This window comes from Marmota flaviventris, chromosome 17 (genome assembly GCF_047511675.1).
Source record: "Marmota flaviventris isolate mMarFla1 chromosome 17, mMarFla1.hap1, whole genome shotgun sequence".
Lineage (NCBI taxonomy): Eukaryota > Metazoa > Chordata > Mammalia > Rodentia > Sciuridae > Marmota > Marmota flaviventris.
Window position 1 is genome coordinate 31,140,537 of NC_092514.1, and position 12,528 is coordinate 31,153,064.

Sequence of the window (12,528 nt, forward strand, 5' to 3'; positions counted from 1 at the left end):
CCTATTTACCTCTCTTATTGTTTCTCTTGCTGAGAAAAAACTTTTTATTTGAGTAAGTCCCATTTGTTGATACTTGTTATTAACTCTTGTGCTATGGGTGTCCTATTAAGGAATTTGGAGCCCGACTCCACAATATGTAGATTGGAGCTAACTTTTTCTTCTATCAGACGCAGAGTCTCTGTTTTGATATCAAGCTCCTTGATCCATTTTGAGTTAACTTTTGTGCATGGCGAGAGAAAGGGATTCAGATTCATTTTGTTGCATAGGGATTTCCAGTTTTCCCAGCACCATTTGTTGAAGATGCTATCCTTTCTCCATTGCATGCTTTTAGCCCCTTTGTCAAATATAAGATAGTTGTAACTTTGTGGATTAGTCTCTGTGTCCTCTATTCTGTACCATTGGTCCAACCGCCTGTTTTGGTACCAGTACCATGCTGTTTTTATTACTATTGCTCTATAGTATAGTTTGAAATCTGGTATCGCTATGCCGCCTGATTCACACTTCCTGCTTAGAGTTGCTTTTGCTATTCTGGGTTTTTTATTTTTCCATATGAATTTCATGATTGCTTTATCTATTTCTATAAGAAATGCCATTGGGATTTTGATTGGCATTGCATTAAACCTATAGAGAACTTTTGGTAATATCGCTATTTTGATGATGTTAGTTCTGCCTATCCATGAACAGGGTATATTTTTCCATCTTCTAAGATCTTCTTCTATTTCTCTCTTTAGGGTTCTGTAGTTTTCATTGTATAAATCTTTCACCTATTTTGTTAGGTTGATTCCCAAGTATATTTTTTTGAGGATATTGTGAATGGGGTGGTTGTCCTCATTTCCATTTCAGAAGATTTGTCACTGATATACAGGAATGCCTTTGATTTATGCGTGTTGATTATATATCCTGCCACTTTGCTGAATTCATTTATTAGCTCTAGTAGTTTCTTTGTAGACCCTTTTGGGTCTGCTAGGTATAGGATCATGTCACTGCAAATAGTGATAATTTAAGTTCTTCTTTTCCTATCTTTATGCCTTAATTTCTTTCGTCTGTCTCATTGCTCTGGCCAGTATTTCGAGAACAATATTGAATAGAAGTGGTGAGAGAGGGCATCCCTGTCTTGTTCCAGATTTTAGAGGGAATGCCTTCAATTTTTCTCCATTTAGGATGATGCTAGCCTGAGGCTTAGCATAGATAGCTTTTACAATGTTGAGGTAAGTTCCTGTTATCCCTAGTTTTTCTAGTGTTTTGAACATAAAGGGATGCTGTACTTTGTTGAATGCTTTTTTCTGCATATATAGAGATGATCATATGTTTCTTATCTTTAAGTCTATTTATGTGGTGGATAACATTTATTGATTTCTGTATATTGAACCAGCCTTGCATCCCAGGGATGAATCCTACTTGATCTTGGTGCACAATTTTTTTGATATGTTTTTGTATCCGATTTGCCAGAATTTTATTGAGGATTTTTGCATCTAGGTTTATTAGAGATATTGGTCTGTAGTTTTCTTTCTTTGAAGTGTCTTTGTCTGATTTTGGGATCAGGGTGATGTTGGTCTCATAGAATGAATTTGGAAGAGCTCCCTCTTTTTCTATTTCCTGAAATAACTTGAAAAGTACTGGTATTAATTCTTCTTTAAAAATTTTGTAAAACTTCGCTGTATACCCATCCGGTCCTGGGCTTTTCTTGGTTGGTAGTCTTTTGATGGCTTCTTCTATTCCCTCCATTGTTATTGGTCTGTTTAAATTGTGTGTGTCCTCCTGACTCAATTGGGCAAATCATATGACTTAAGAAATTTATCGATGTCTTCACTATCTTCTATTTTATTGGAATATAGTGTTTCAAAATAATTTCTAATTATCTTCTGTATTTCTGTAGTGTCTGTTGTGATATTGCGTTTTTCATCCCGTATGTTAGTAATTTGAGTTCTCTCTCTTCTTCTCTTCGTTAGCATGGCTAAGGGTCTGTTGATCTTATTTATTTTTTTGAAGAACCAACTTTTCGTTTTGTCAGTTTTTTCAATAGTTTCTTTTGTTTCAATTTTGTTGATTTCCGCTCTGATTTTAATTATTTCTTGCCTTCTGCTACATTTGCTGTTGTTTCTCTCTTCCTTTTCTAGGGTTTTGAGATGAAGTGTGAGCTCATTTATTTGTTGGTTTTTTTCTTTTTTTGAGGAATGAACTCCAGGCAATGAATTTCCCTCTTAAAACCGCTGTCATTGTGTCCCATAGATTCCGATATGTTGTGTCTGTATTTTTATTTATCTCTAAGAATTTTTTGATTTCTTCCTTTATGTCTTCTGTAACCCACTGATCATCCAGTAACATATTGTTCATTTTCCAGGTGATGCAGGATTTTTCCTTCCTTCTTTTATCATTGATTTCCAGTTTCATTCCATTATGATCAGATAAGATGCATGGTATTATCTTCACACCTTTATATTTACTAAGGGTTGCCCTATGGCATAATATATGGTCTATCTTTGAGAAGGATCCATGTGCTGCTGAGAAAAACGTATATTCACTTGATGATGGTTGATATATTCTATATATGTTGGTTAAATCTAGGTTATTGATTGTGTTATTGAGTTGTATAGTTTCTTTATTCAACTTTTGTTTGGAGGATCTGTCCAACGGTGAAAGAAGTGTGTTGAAGTCACCCATAATTATTGTGTTGTGGTCCATTTGGTTCTTGAACTTGAGGAGAATTTGTTTTATGAATGTTGCAGCACCATTATTTTTTGCATACATATTGATAATTGTTATGTCTTGTTGGTGAATGGTTCCTTTTAACAGTATGTAGTGTCCTTCTTTATCCCTTTTGATTAACTTAGGTTTGAAGTTGATTTTATTCAGTATGAGTATGGCCACTCCTGCCTGCTTCCAAGGACCATGTGAGTGGTATGATTTTCTCAACCTTTCACCTTCGGCCTGTGTATGTCTTTTCCTATCATATGAGTCTCCTGAAGGCAAAATATTGTTGGATCTGTTTTTTTAATCCAAGTTACTAGCCTATGTCACTTAATTGGTGAGTTTGAGCCATTAACGTTTAGGGTTACTATTGATATATGGTTTGTACTTCCAGTCATGTTTGTTCATTTATTTATTTATTTATTTTAATTTGGCTTGTTTTTCCTCTTTGATTATTTGTCCCCCCTTTACTGAGTTACCGCCCACTGTTGGTTTTGGGTGCTGTTTTTCATTTCCTCTTCTTGTAGTGTTTTGCTCAAAATGCTTTGCAGTGCTGGTTTTCTGGCTGTGAATTCTTTTAACTTTTGTTTATCATGAAATATTTTAATTTCATTGTCAAACCTGAAGCTTGATTTTGCTGGATACAATATTCTTGGTTGGGATCCATTATTTTTCAGCGTTTGAAATACGTTGTTCCAGGATCTTCTCACTTTCAACGTCTGTGATGAAAAATCAGCCGTTAACCTAATTTGTTTACCCCTGAATGTAATCTGCCTCCTTTCTCTTGTAGCTTTTAATATTCTCTCCTTGTTCTGTATGTTGGATATCTTCATAATAATGTGTCTTGGAGTTGGTCTATTACGGTTTTGTATGTTTGAGGTCCTGTAGGCTTCCAGGATTTGGCAATCTGTTCCGTCTTCCATGTCTGGAAAGTTTTCTAAAATTATTTCATTCAATAGATTGCTCATTCCTTTGGTTTGGACCTCTATACCTTCCTCTATCCCAATGACTCTTAAGTTTGGTTTTTTTATGACATCCCATATCTCTTGGATATTTTGCTCATGGTTTCTTACCAGCCTTTCTGCATTGTCTATACTCTTTTCGAGTTGATATACTTTGTCTTCATTATCTGATGTTCTGACTTCTACTTGATCTAGTCTACTTGTAATATTCTCTCCTTTGTGGTGGGAGACTATGTCTAGAGATGTTGGGCTTTATTGTAATTTAAAGTAGATTCATTTGTTTCATAAAAGGCTTACGGATTCTGTAGGCATATAGCGTTCTGTTATTTGGTTTTAGGACTTTAGGTTGGGTGCTATGATGGTATGAAGGTTAGCATATCTTGGCTACTTTGGAAGATTGCTCTACTGAAGGGGGATATTAACAGGTGAATGGATCAGGGTATTTGGTAGTAGCTAGGGACTTAGGAGCACTATAGACAGCCTTGGAACATTCACCTATTTGCATTTAGAAAATTACACTCAATGAAAGTCGTAATGGTTGGGATGAAAGTTAGGGGGAAGGGGAAGGAAGAAGTCCTTAAAGAGAAAGAGGGAGAGAAAAATAGGTAGAATAAAGGAGAATGGAAAGAACAATAAAAATTGAAAAGGGAAAAGAAAAAAAAATGATAAATGCAGTCTTAGAGTTCTATTTTCTTCTCTTCCAGTAGGTGGAGCTGTGCCTGCCGAGCTGAGCTTCTGCCCTCTATATGCCGGAAACAATCCCTGTAAGGTGGCTCCTCTCCCCCTACTGGGCAGCACTCCAATCCTGATAGCCCAGGGCCATTTGCCATTTCTTGTCTCCGGCCCCTCCCCACTTTCTCCTGCCAGCCAGCCAGGCCCCGCTCACCGGAGGCGTTCTCCACAGATCTAGTTACACTTGCAGCCCCCTGAGTGCCCTGTTCTTCCAATCCACTGAGTACTCTCTCTGTTTGCCATTCACCCAGACCCTAAGGTTGTGGAGCGGGTGATCTGGGAACTGTCAGCTTATTTTGCCTGGACCCCTTCGGTGGCCACGCCCCGGGAGCTGGCAGCAAAGGCCTTGGCTGTCGCCGCTGGTGGTAGGGGGAGATGGAGGTCAGGAGTCCCCTCTGCTTCCCTCGGCCCCTATAGTCACGCCCACGGAGCTCTGGGGAGAGATTTTTGAGATTTCCCAGCTGTATGTATCTGGTGGGGTGGGAGTCACACACCTGTTGAAGCCGATTTCGCTGGGAAAGGATCCCGTCCACCGAACTCTGGTGACATCAGCTCTCTGCTATGGCAGACTCCAGACTGTTTGCCGGGGTGTCCCATGGGAGGGGTGGGTCTGGCCTGTCTCTGGTCTGTCCCAGTCTCAGTTCTCGGTCCACTGTTTCATGGAGGTTTGGTCAGCAACCACTTCAAAGTGTCCAACTCTCCATTTCTCTATGCCACTCATGGTCTCCAGTGAGCGTGCTGAAACGCCTCTGTCTGCTGCCGGTTGCCAGACAGCCAGCCAGCACCTCCGCGCGCAGCATGGCCGAGATTCACCCGTACCAGGGCAAGCTGTCACCTCCAATAAGCCCAAACTCCCCGCCTAGGTCTCACTTCAGCGGAATTTTGCTGGGAGTTTCTCAGCAGGCAGAATCCAAACGTTCTGATGTGTCTCTCTGTCCGCGTGGCTGAGGAGGCAATGGAAGCGCTGCCTCCACGCCCACCACCATGTTGAGTCCATCAAGAGAGTTTCTTGGTATTTATTCTTTTTTTTTTTTTTTGCTTAACCATTTCTTTGTATTTTTATTGAGTTTTTTTTTTGTATTTTTTTTTTTTAATTTCTGCCCAAATACCACAGTGAACTGAGAAACCACAATTACAATTCACAGACTGTGGCATGAAAAACATCACACACTCCATCAGGAATCACATCAAACCCTTTCCTCTTTATTCATTCAAAAGAGAGTCCAATGCACAAGTGTCAAATATGAGCACTGTCATTTTTTTTTCTTTTCTTAGAAGGGGAAAACATTTATTCTGGCAGCACTTTTACAATTCCAGGAAGTGGCTCTGATACCACAAGTTGCAGGAATAGAAACCATAACAAACTTGGAGGGCATTTCTTTGAGAGGCAAGGGACTCCGTGGTTGGAAAAAAATTCTTCTTGTGCTTAGTGAATTGCCTGTCAGCCTCAGCGGGCCGCTGAAATCTTCCTGGGTGTTGAAAGAGAAAGCGGAATTTCCTACATAGACATTGTGGAAAACTCCTGTAGAGCAGAGTGTTTTCTGTATCTCCAACTCTCCCCCCACAGGCTGAAGCAAGTTCTCACGCTTTGCTTTTTCTGGAGCTTCTTGTGGTCACATGACCCTCTTATCATATGGACCTTTTGGCCAAAACACACGTGGCAGCAAGGTTTCCTCTTACACTGCTTCTCTAGGGTTCAGATGACAGCACAAAACATGACTGGTCAAAAAAGAACAGATATTAAGAACATGGGCATTCATGTTTGTGAAAATAGCAAACACTTTGAGAGTATGTCACCCGAAGGGGCATTATTTCCATTTATATGGCCCTAAGGGGAGTTGGCCCAAAGTCATATGCTTGGGAGTCTCTTTCAAAGGACTGGTCAAGTCGGGTGATTGGACAGTATAAGTACTGTCTCATGCCAATTAAAAAAACTTATTGCCCAAAAATTCAATGGTCCATAAAGCAATTAAATGTTACCATTCAGTTTACACACACACACACACACACACACAGGAGAACTGTGACAAAAGGATTAACCAGATTAGTCTTGTGACTGTTCTAAAAGGAAAATGAAATCTCCAATTTGAAGTGTCATATATTCAAGTATTTAAAAAAAATGTAAAGACAATCTGATCCCACTCTTGATTTTAAGATGATAAGGAAATCATAACCAGGGCTTCTGGAGTCAGTGAAATTAACTCCTGGGGCACAAAATATTTTATAAAAATTGATTTGTGAGGTGGTGAAATGCAGCCCACTTGTTCATTCTTTCTTTTGAACATGTGGAGACCACTGTGGCATTCCAAGAGTCAGTGCTTTCTAAACAAAGTGAAAGAGTAACACCAGCTGACTCGCTCTTCTGTCTGACACTGGTGAGAAACAGTTTTGCACATTTTCTATCAACATGCGCAGGAGGCAGATGTAAACAGAGTCCTTTACATTCTTCAAAGAATGTGTTACTACTGCAGCATATGCTGTTTGGCCCCAATTAGGAGGAGACTAGAGAGCAATTGGTAGAGTTTGCTTTTTAAGTTTTACCTCCTGGAGATTTCAAAACAAGCGGTTTACTAGTTCTTGGCAGTAGATTGTCCTACAAGAGGCTCTGTATGAATAGCCAGTGTGGGATTATGCTCCCCAGGTAGGAAGCTCACTACCCGAAGGTCCCACAGACCAGATGTGGAGGGCTTACAAAGTGCTCTGCTAAATTCTGGACCTGTTCTAGACAGAAGAGGTAATAATTAGCAGAGCCCCTTGCATGATTCAAAACAGACTCCCGATGATCTTAAGCTACACTAACTGAGGTTTTCCATGAACTCTTTGTTCCAGAAGAGCGCCCGTCTCTGCCTCGACACTAATGATATGTGGGTAAGGAAAAGGAATGCTTCTGCCACCATGCCCAGTGACTTACAGGCAGGGACCTTGGATAAAGATGGGAAGGGACACTGCCTGAAATGCATGTTGAAGGATCCTGTGGATGACTGGCAATCTACGAAGCAACACTAGATCCGTGGGCTAACAAATACACAGACATCTTTTTTATTTTCTTTTTTAAATCTGAGAAGGCTATTAAAGAATAAAGAAAAGAACAACAACAAAAAAAAGTCTTATACTAAAATAAGAAATCAGCCCCATCTTGGCACAGTTCTCATGCAAAATATTGCACCCAGTGTTAACTAACGCTAGAAGCTTCAAACTGTATAAATTTAAATGTATTTGCATATTATAAAAATAAAGATAAACATATACATATTTTACACTAGTTACGGAACAGCAATGAATGTCAGTTGATTCCTCTTTCACATTGAACAGAACTGAAACCCGAGTGCTCTAAATACTGCCACGGTACTGTAACTATGGCTTATATGTGCACGGAAAACAAAATCCCTGAGAAGCCATTCGACTTTTTTTTTTTTTCTTTTCTTCAAGTAGCGCTCTCCTTGGAGGATCACAGTTCTGAGGTTCCGGTTGTGAAACTTTAGCTCCATGCTCTCTCTGTCCTTCCTCCGCCCCCTCCACACCTCTGCGGTGGTCCTCTGGAAGCATCCTGAGCTCTTCTTCACTCCAGTGCCCAGCATGTGTTTGGAGGTGCAGAGGGTTCCCAGGTGAGTTGTGATGCTCTATTTTCTCCATGGAAATCCCACAGTCCACAAGTCACTGGTTTCTGTGCTTTTCACCAACGTTCTTCTTGGAACAGGGGCTGATCACAGTTGGCGTAGGTGGGTAAACCAAGGCAACATTCACTCGCTCGCTGCCGTTCTTGGGGCAAATGATTTCTGCCACTCCTTCTGGTCTGGGCTGGCTCAGCAATTCCCCTGGGAAAGCGTGTGGATTGGGTGACCCCCTCTTAAGGCACTTAGAACAGAGGATGTGCACGGTGTAGTGCAGTCCAGGCCATTCCTGAAGTAGGACATTCAGTTCCTCTACCAAGGGGGTGATGGCTTGCCACTCGGTCCATATATTTGGTAATGAAGCATGGCTGGCAATGGACAGGGTATCTGGCTACAGGACCCCCTTGGCAGGTCTGTAACTCACCACCACAGGAACTTTTCCTCTATATGCAAAGATCTGAAATTTACCATCTGACCTGTGCACCACATGGCTGTTGATCTGGATACTGTAGCGTGCAAACAACCCAGGTGGAAAGGTAAAGGGAAAACTATATTCAATCTGCAGCTGCTCAGCCACAAAAGACTGCCCCGCTAGGTTGGTCCCATTAATCCATGCCTCTGCATGGGGCACCTCGTTCTGCACATAGCATGGGAACTTGTACCAAGCTGTGGACCCATTCAAAGGCTTGCCCTTGGGTTTATTGAGGCAGTAACAGAGTCCCATCTTCTCCAGCAGCTCCAGCAGCAGCTGCAAGTCCTGCTGAGCCTGGATATGAGGCTTAAGCAGGAACCAAATGACATGGGCTGGCAGGAGCCCATGCAGCAGAAAGCCCTCCACATAGTGATGGAGCTGGGTGGCCCAGAGCAGGTCCTGGCTCTGGGTGGGCAGCGACATCACTGGGGAGCTTTCCCCCTCCCCCTCACTCTCTCCACTGGTCCCTAGTAGCAGTTTATGCAGCAGCAAGGAAGCATCCCTCTGGAAAAAGACATTGAGGATGTCAATGAGGCGGGTGAGGTTGTGGAAGACGTGCTCCTTGAGGGCCGGGCTATCCTCAAAGTAGAGCAGCTTGCCACTCTCATGCAAGTAGGAAAGAGCACTCTGCAGTCGGTCCTCGGTCAGCCCTGCCTGCAGGCCCAGGCGTGCAGAGTCCCACCAGCTTAGCCAAAGTCGTTGTGCCTGTGGTGGTTGGAAATGCAGTTCCTCCAGCACCTGCCAGGATCGAGGCAGGACTCTATGTAAGTTGGGGAAGATTTCTCGGTGCTCAGCTACAGAAAGCAGCTTGTCCCAAAGGCGCTGCAATTGGCGGGGGTCCCTGCAGCTAACAGGCAATACCGGAGAGAGGATCTGCAGCCGGTGGTTGAGCAGGTATTGGAAATGGGCCTTGCGTCGCCGAAGGTTCTTGTCAGAAACACCATAGTAGGCTGCATGGGGGCTGGCAGAGCGCAGCTCGAAGTCCCGGGCCAAGGCCTCATCCACCACCTGGGCTAGACGGCTCAGGCCCTCAGCATCGTGCTTCTCCTGCAGGGCGATCTGGCGGTGAATATCCAGACACTTCTCCTCCAGCTCCCGCTCCTCACATAGGTCTGCATGCGTGCCCACAATGCACACCACAGCATGAGGTACCCGGGCCCCCACCCGATGCAAGAAGGAGCCCACAGTACTGGGAAAGTGGCGTGGTTCATAGGTGGCCAAGTTGACTACCAGCACATACAGGGCTCCTGGGGAGAGGAAGAAGGGCTGGATCACCTCATAGCTTTCATCACCAGCTAAATCATACACGATGAACCTCAGACCCCTGGAGGCATCAGCTGTCCAGCTGGTCACCTCAATACCCTTGCTACTGGCAGGAAGGGAAGGTGGGTAGTTCTTCTGTTTGTCCCCTCCTGCATGGCTTCCCTCCGCTATCTCCTCGGTGAGGCAGTGTCGGAGCAAGGTCTTTCCTGCAGCCTTATGCCCCATCAGGAGCAGCTTGAGACGGGGCTGCACGGCTGGCTGGGAATGAGCCAGCTCCTTCTGGTAGGCCGAGATGTAGGGGATCCCCTTCATGCAGACCTCGTAAGGGGGCTGTATCAGTGGGTTGTCCTTGATCTTCCACAATCCCACACGGGAGAGCTGGCCAAAGATGTCAGGAAGCACCGCCATCTGGTTCCCTTGCAGCACCAGCTCCTCCAGGCCGGTCAGTTCCACAATGGAGTCGCGCAGGTATCAGATGTGGTTATTATCCAGCCACAGAGTGAGAAGCCTTCCCAGCCCCGAGATAAGGGATGGCACTGAGGTGAGCTGATGGCGACTAAGGTAAAGCTCCTCCAGACCAGCCAGGGGCAGCAGAGCTGCAGGGAACTCCTCAAAGTGGTTGGAAGAGAGATTGAGCATTTTGAGCCTTTGCAGCTGGCTGAACTGGGTGGGCAGATCCTGCAGCCGGTTGTTGTCTAGCATGAGGCTCTCCAAACTGGTCAGTTCGCAGAAGCCGATGGGCAGAGTGCCAAGCTCGGCCCCACTCAGCCAGAGGATCTTGAGGGCACGCAGGGCACTGATATCATCAGGTAGGCCTTTCAGCCGGTTGCCGGGGAAAGGCAGTGAGCTGGTTGTGGTCCACATCGAGGGTGTGCAAGCGGTAGAGGCAAGAGAGTGAGTCGGGCAGGTGCGCCAGTCGGTTGAAGCTAACATCCAGCTCCTCCAGGTGGGCAAGGACGCCCAGCTGGGAGGGCAGAGCAGGCAGCTGGTTATGGCTGAGGTTTAGCTTGCGCAGCTCCCTTAGGGCACTCACCACCTCCGCGCCCAGGGCTGTCAGCCCATTGTGGCTCACGTCCAGTTCCGTGAGATGGTGGCCCAGCTCGGCCACCGCAGGGGGCAGCCGGGCAAAGCGGTTCCTGCGCAGGACCAGGACGCGTAGGCTGCCAAGCGCCGACCCCAGTCCTTCAGGCACCTCCTCCAGGCCGTTGTTCCCCAGGTTCAGCACCTCAATGTCCCCGATGTTGGCTGGCAGCACTAGCTGGGGAGCGTCGGGGGACTCGAGCGGATCCGCTCCGGCTCCGGCCCCGGGACAGCCCCCAGCCGCGCTAAGGGTTAGCTGTCGCAGGTTGCTCCTCAGCTTCCTGGCGCGAAGGGCGGCGTCCAGCCACAACCTCACCGTCTTCAGGTTGCCACTGTCCTTCCCAGCCAAGGCGGGGCCCGGGACCGACACCCTCACGCGGGCGCGGGAGCCCGCAGCTGCATGCCGTGCTGCACCTGGGCCGGCGCCCGTCTCCCGGGCCCTCTCGCTCCCACTCCTCCCTTGCCTCCGCCCCTCGGCGGCAAGCGGCTATGGGTCCTAGCGCAGCTAGTGGCTCGGCGCCCGCAGCTGAGGGGCGGCGGCGACCCGAGCAGCTCTGGGGGGCGCCGAGCACGCGGCGCGGGGGGAGGCGGAGGCCGGCGCGGAGTGCAGATCGCATTCTCAGTCCTCCAGGGCCATGGGCGCGCCGGGCAGCAGGGCCGCCGCCCGCCACGCCGCGAAGGATGCCTGCTTCTCCCGCTCCGCCCGCCTTGCGGCGCCCGGGTGCCCAACTTCGGCCCCGCTACCCTTGCAGCCGCGGCCCCGCGGCCGGCAGCGTCGTCGCCTCCACGAGCTCCGGGAGGAGGGCAGCGCTCCGCTCCGCGGCCGGCATGCTGCGGGCGCAGGGCCGGGGAGTCGCCGCGAGGAGGGGGCGGCGGCGCCTCCTTGTCTCCGCTTCCCTGGGGCTCGGGCGGGAGCGCGAGCGCCGCGTCCCCGGCGCTCGGTATTTATTCTTTATGCCTAGTTGGTTTTTGAGGATTACAATGATGGACATATATGGGATAAAATCAGGTAGTAGTGATCGTGATTTCAGGCCCACGAGTTCTATGAAAGTCAGTGCTTTGTGCTGAAAGGCTGCAGGGCTACTATACCAGCATCCTCTTTCTTCTGGAACAGAATCCTCTGAGACTGTGGTTGTTGTGGTCATTCATCAGGTAAGAACAGTGATGGGGTTGCTAAGCCTGTTTCCTTAATTTAATTCACTGAAGGCAAAGGAAGCAGTGCCCAACCCAGTTTGCACTCTTTAAACATTGATATGTCTTCTATGCCAAGGTACTTCTTTGGTCACTCAGAAAATGATATACAGTCCAAAGTCCCACTTCCTGAAGATTATACTGAGGGCAGATAACTATTGGTTCTGGGATAATCTCCATCCCATGAATTGCTATTCATATTAACAAATAACTCAAAACATCTGTTTCTTTTGGAGGAAAATATGTAGATAAATGAAAGACAAAACTTTTTTTCAACTTTTAATTCCATGTATATAAACATGCCTGAGTATACAATCTGGAAGGAGCATGTAAGTATTCTAAGGAGACCATTCAACTGGGAATTCTGGGGCTGCAGATTTTACAGGGCAATTGCAAGAGGTACTGCAAAACCCCTTTGGTTTAAACAACAGATATTTATAGGAAAGCCATTGCATCCTGTTGTCCAAACTAACAATGCTTGTCCTCTCCAAGTAAATGACAGTAGAGTCTTTCTACAAAATTTGTATAC

At 46.2% G+C, this 12,528-nt stretch overlaps 1 pseudogene; it reads right to left on the reverse strand.

Moving 5' to 3' along the window:
- Window positions 1–7,572: 7,572 nt before the first annotated feature.
- On the reverse strand, window positions 7,573–11,425 carry LOC139702499 (malignant fibrous histiocytoma-amplified sequence 1-like; annotated as a pseudogene).
- Window positions 11,426–12,528: the final 1,103 nt, after the last annotated feature.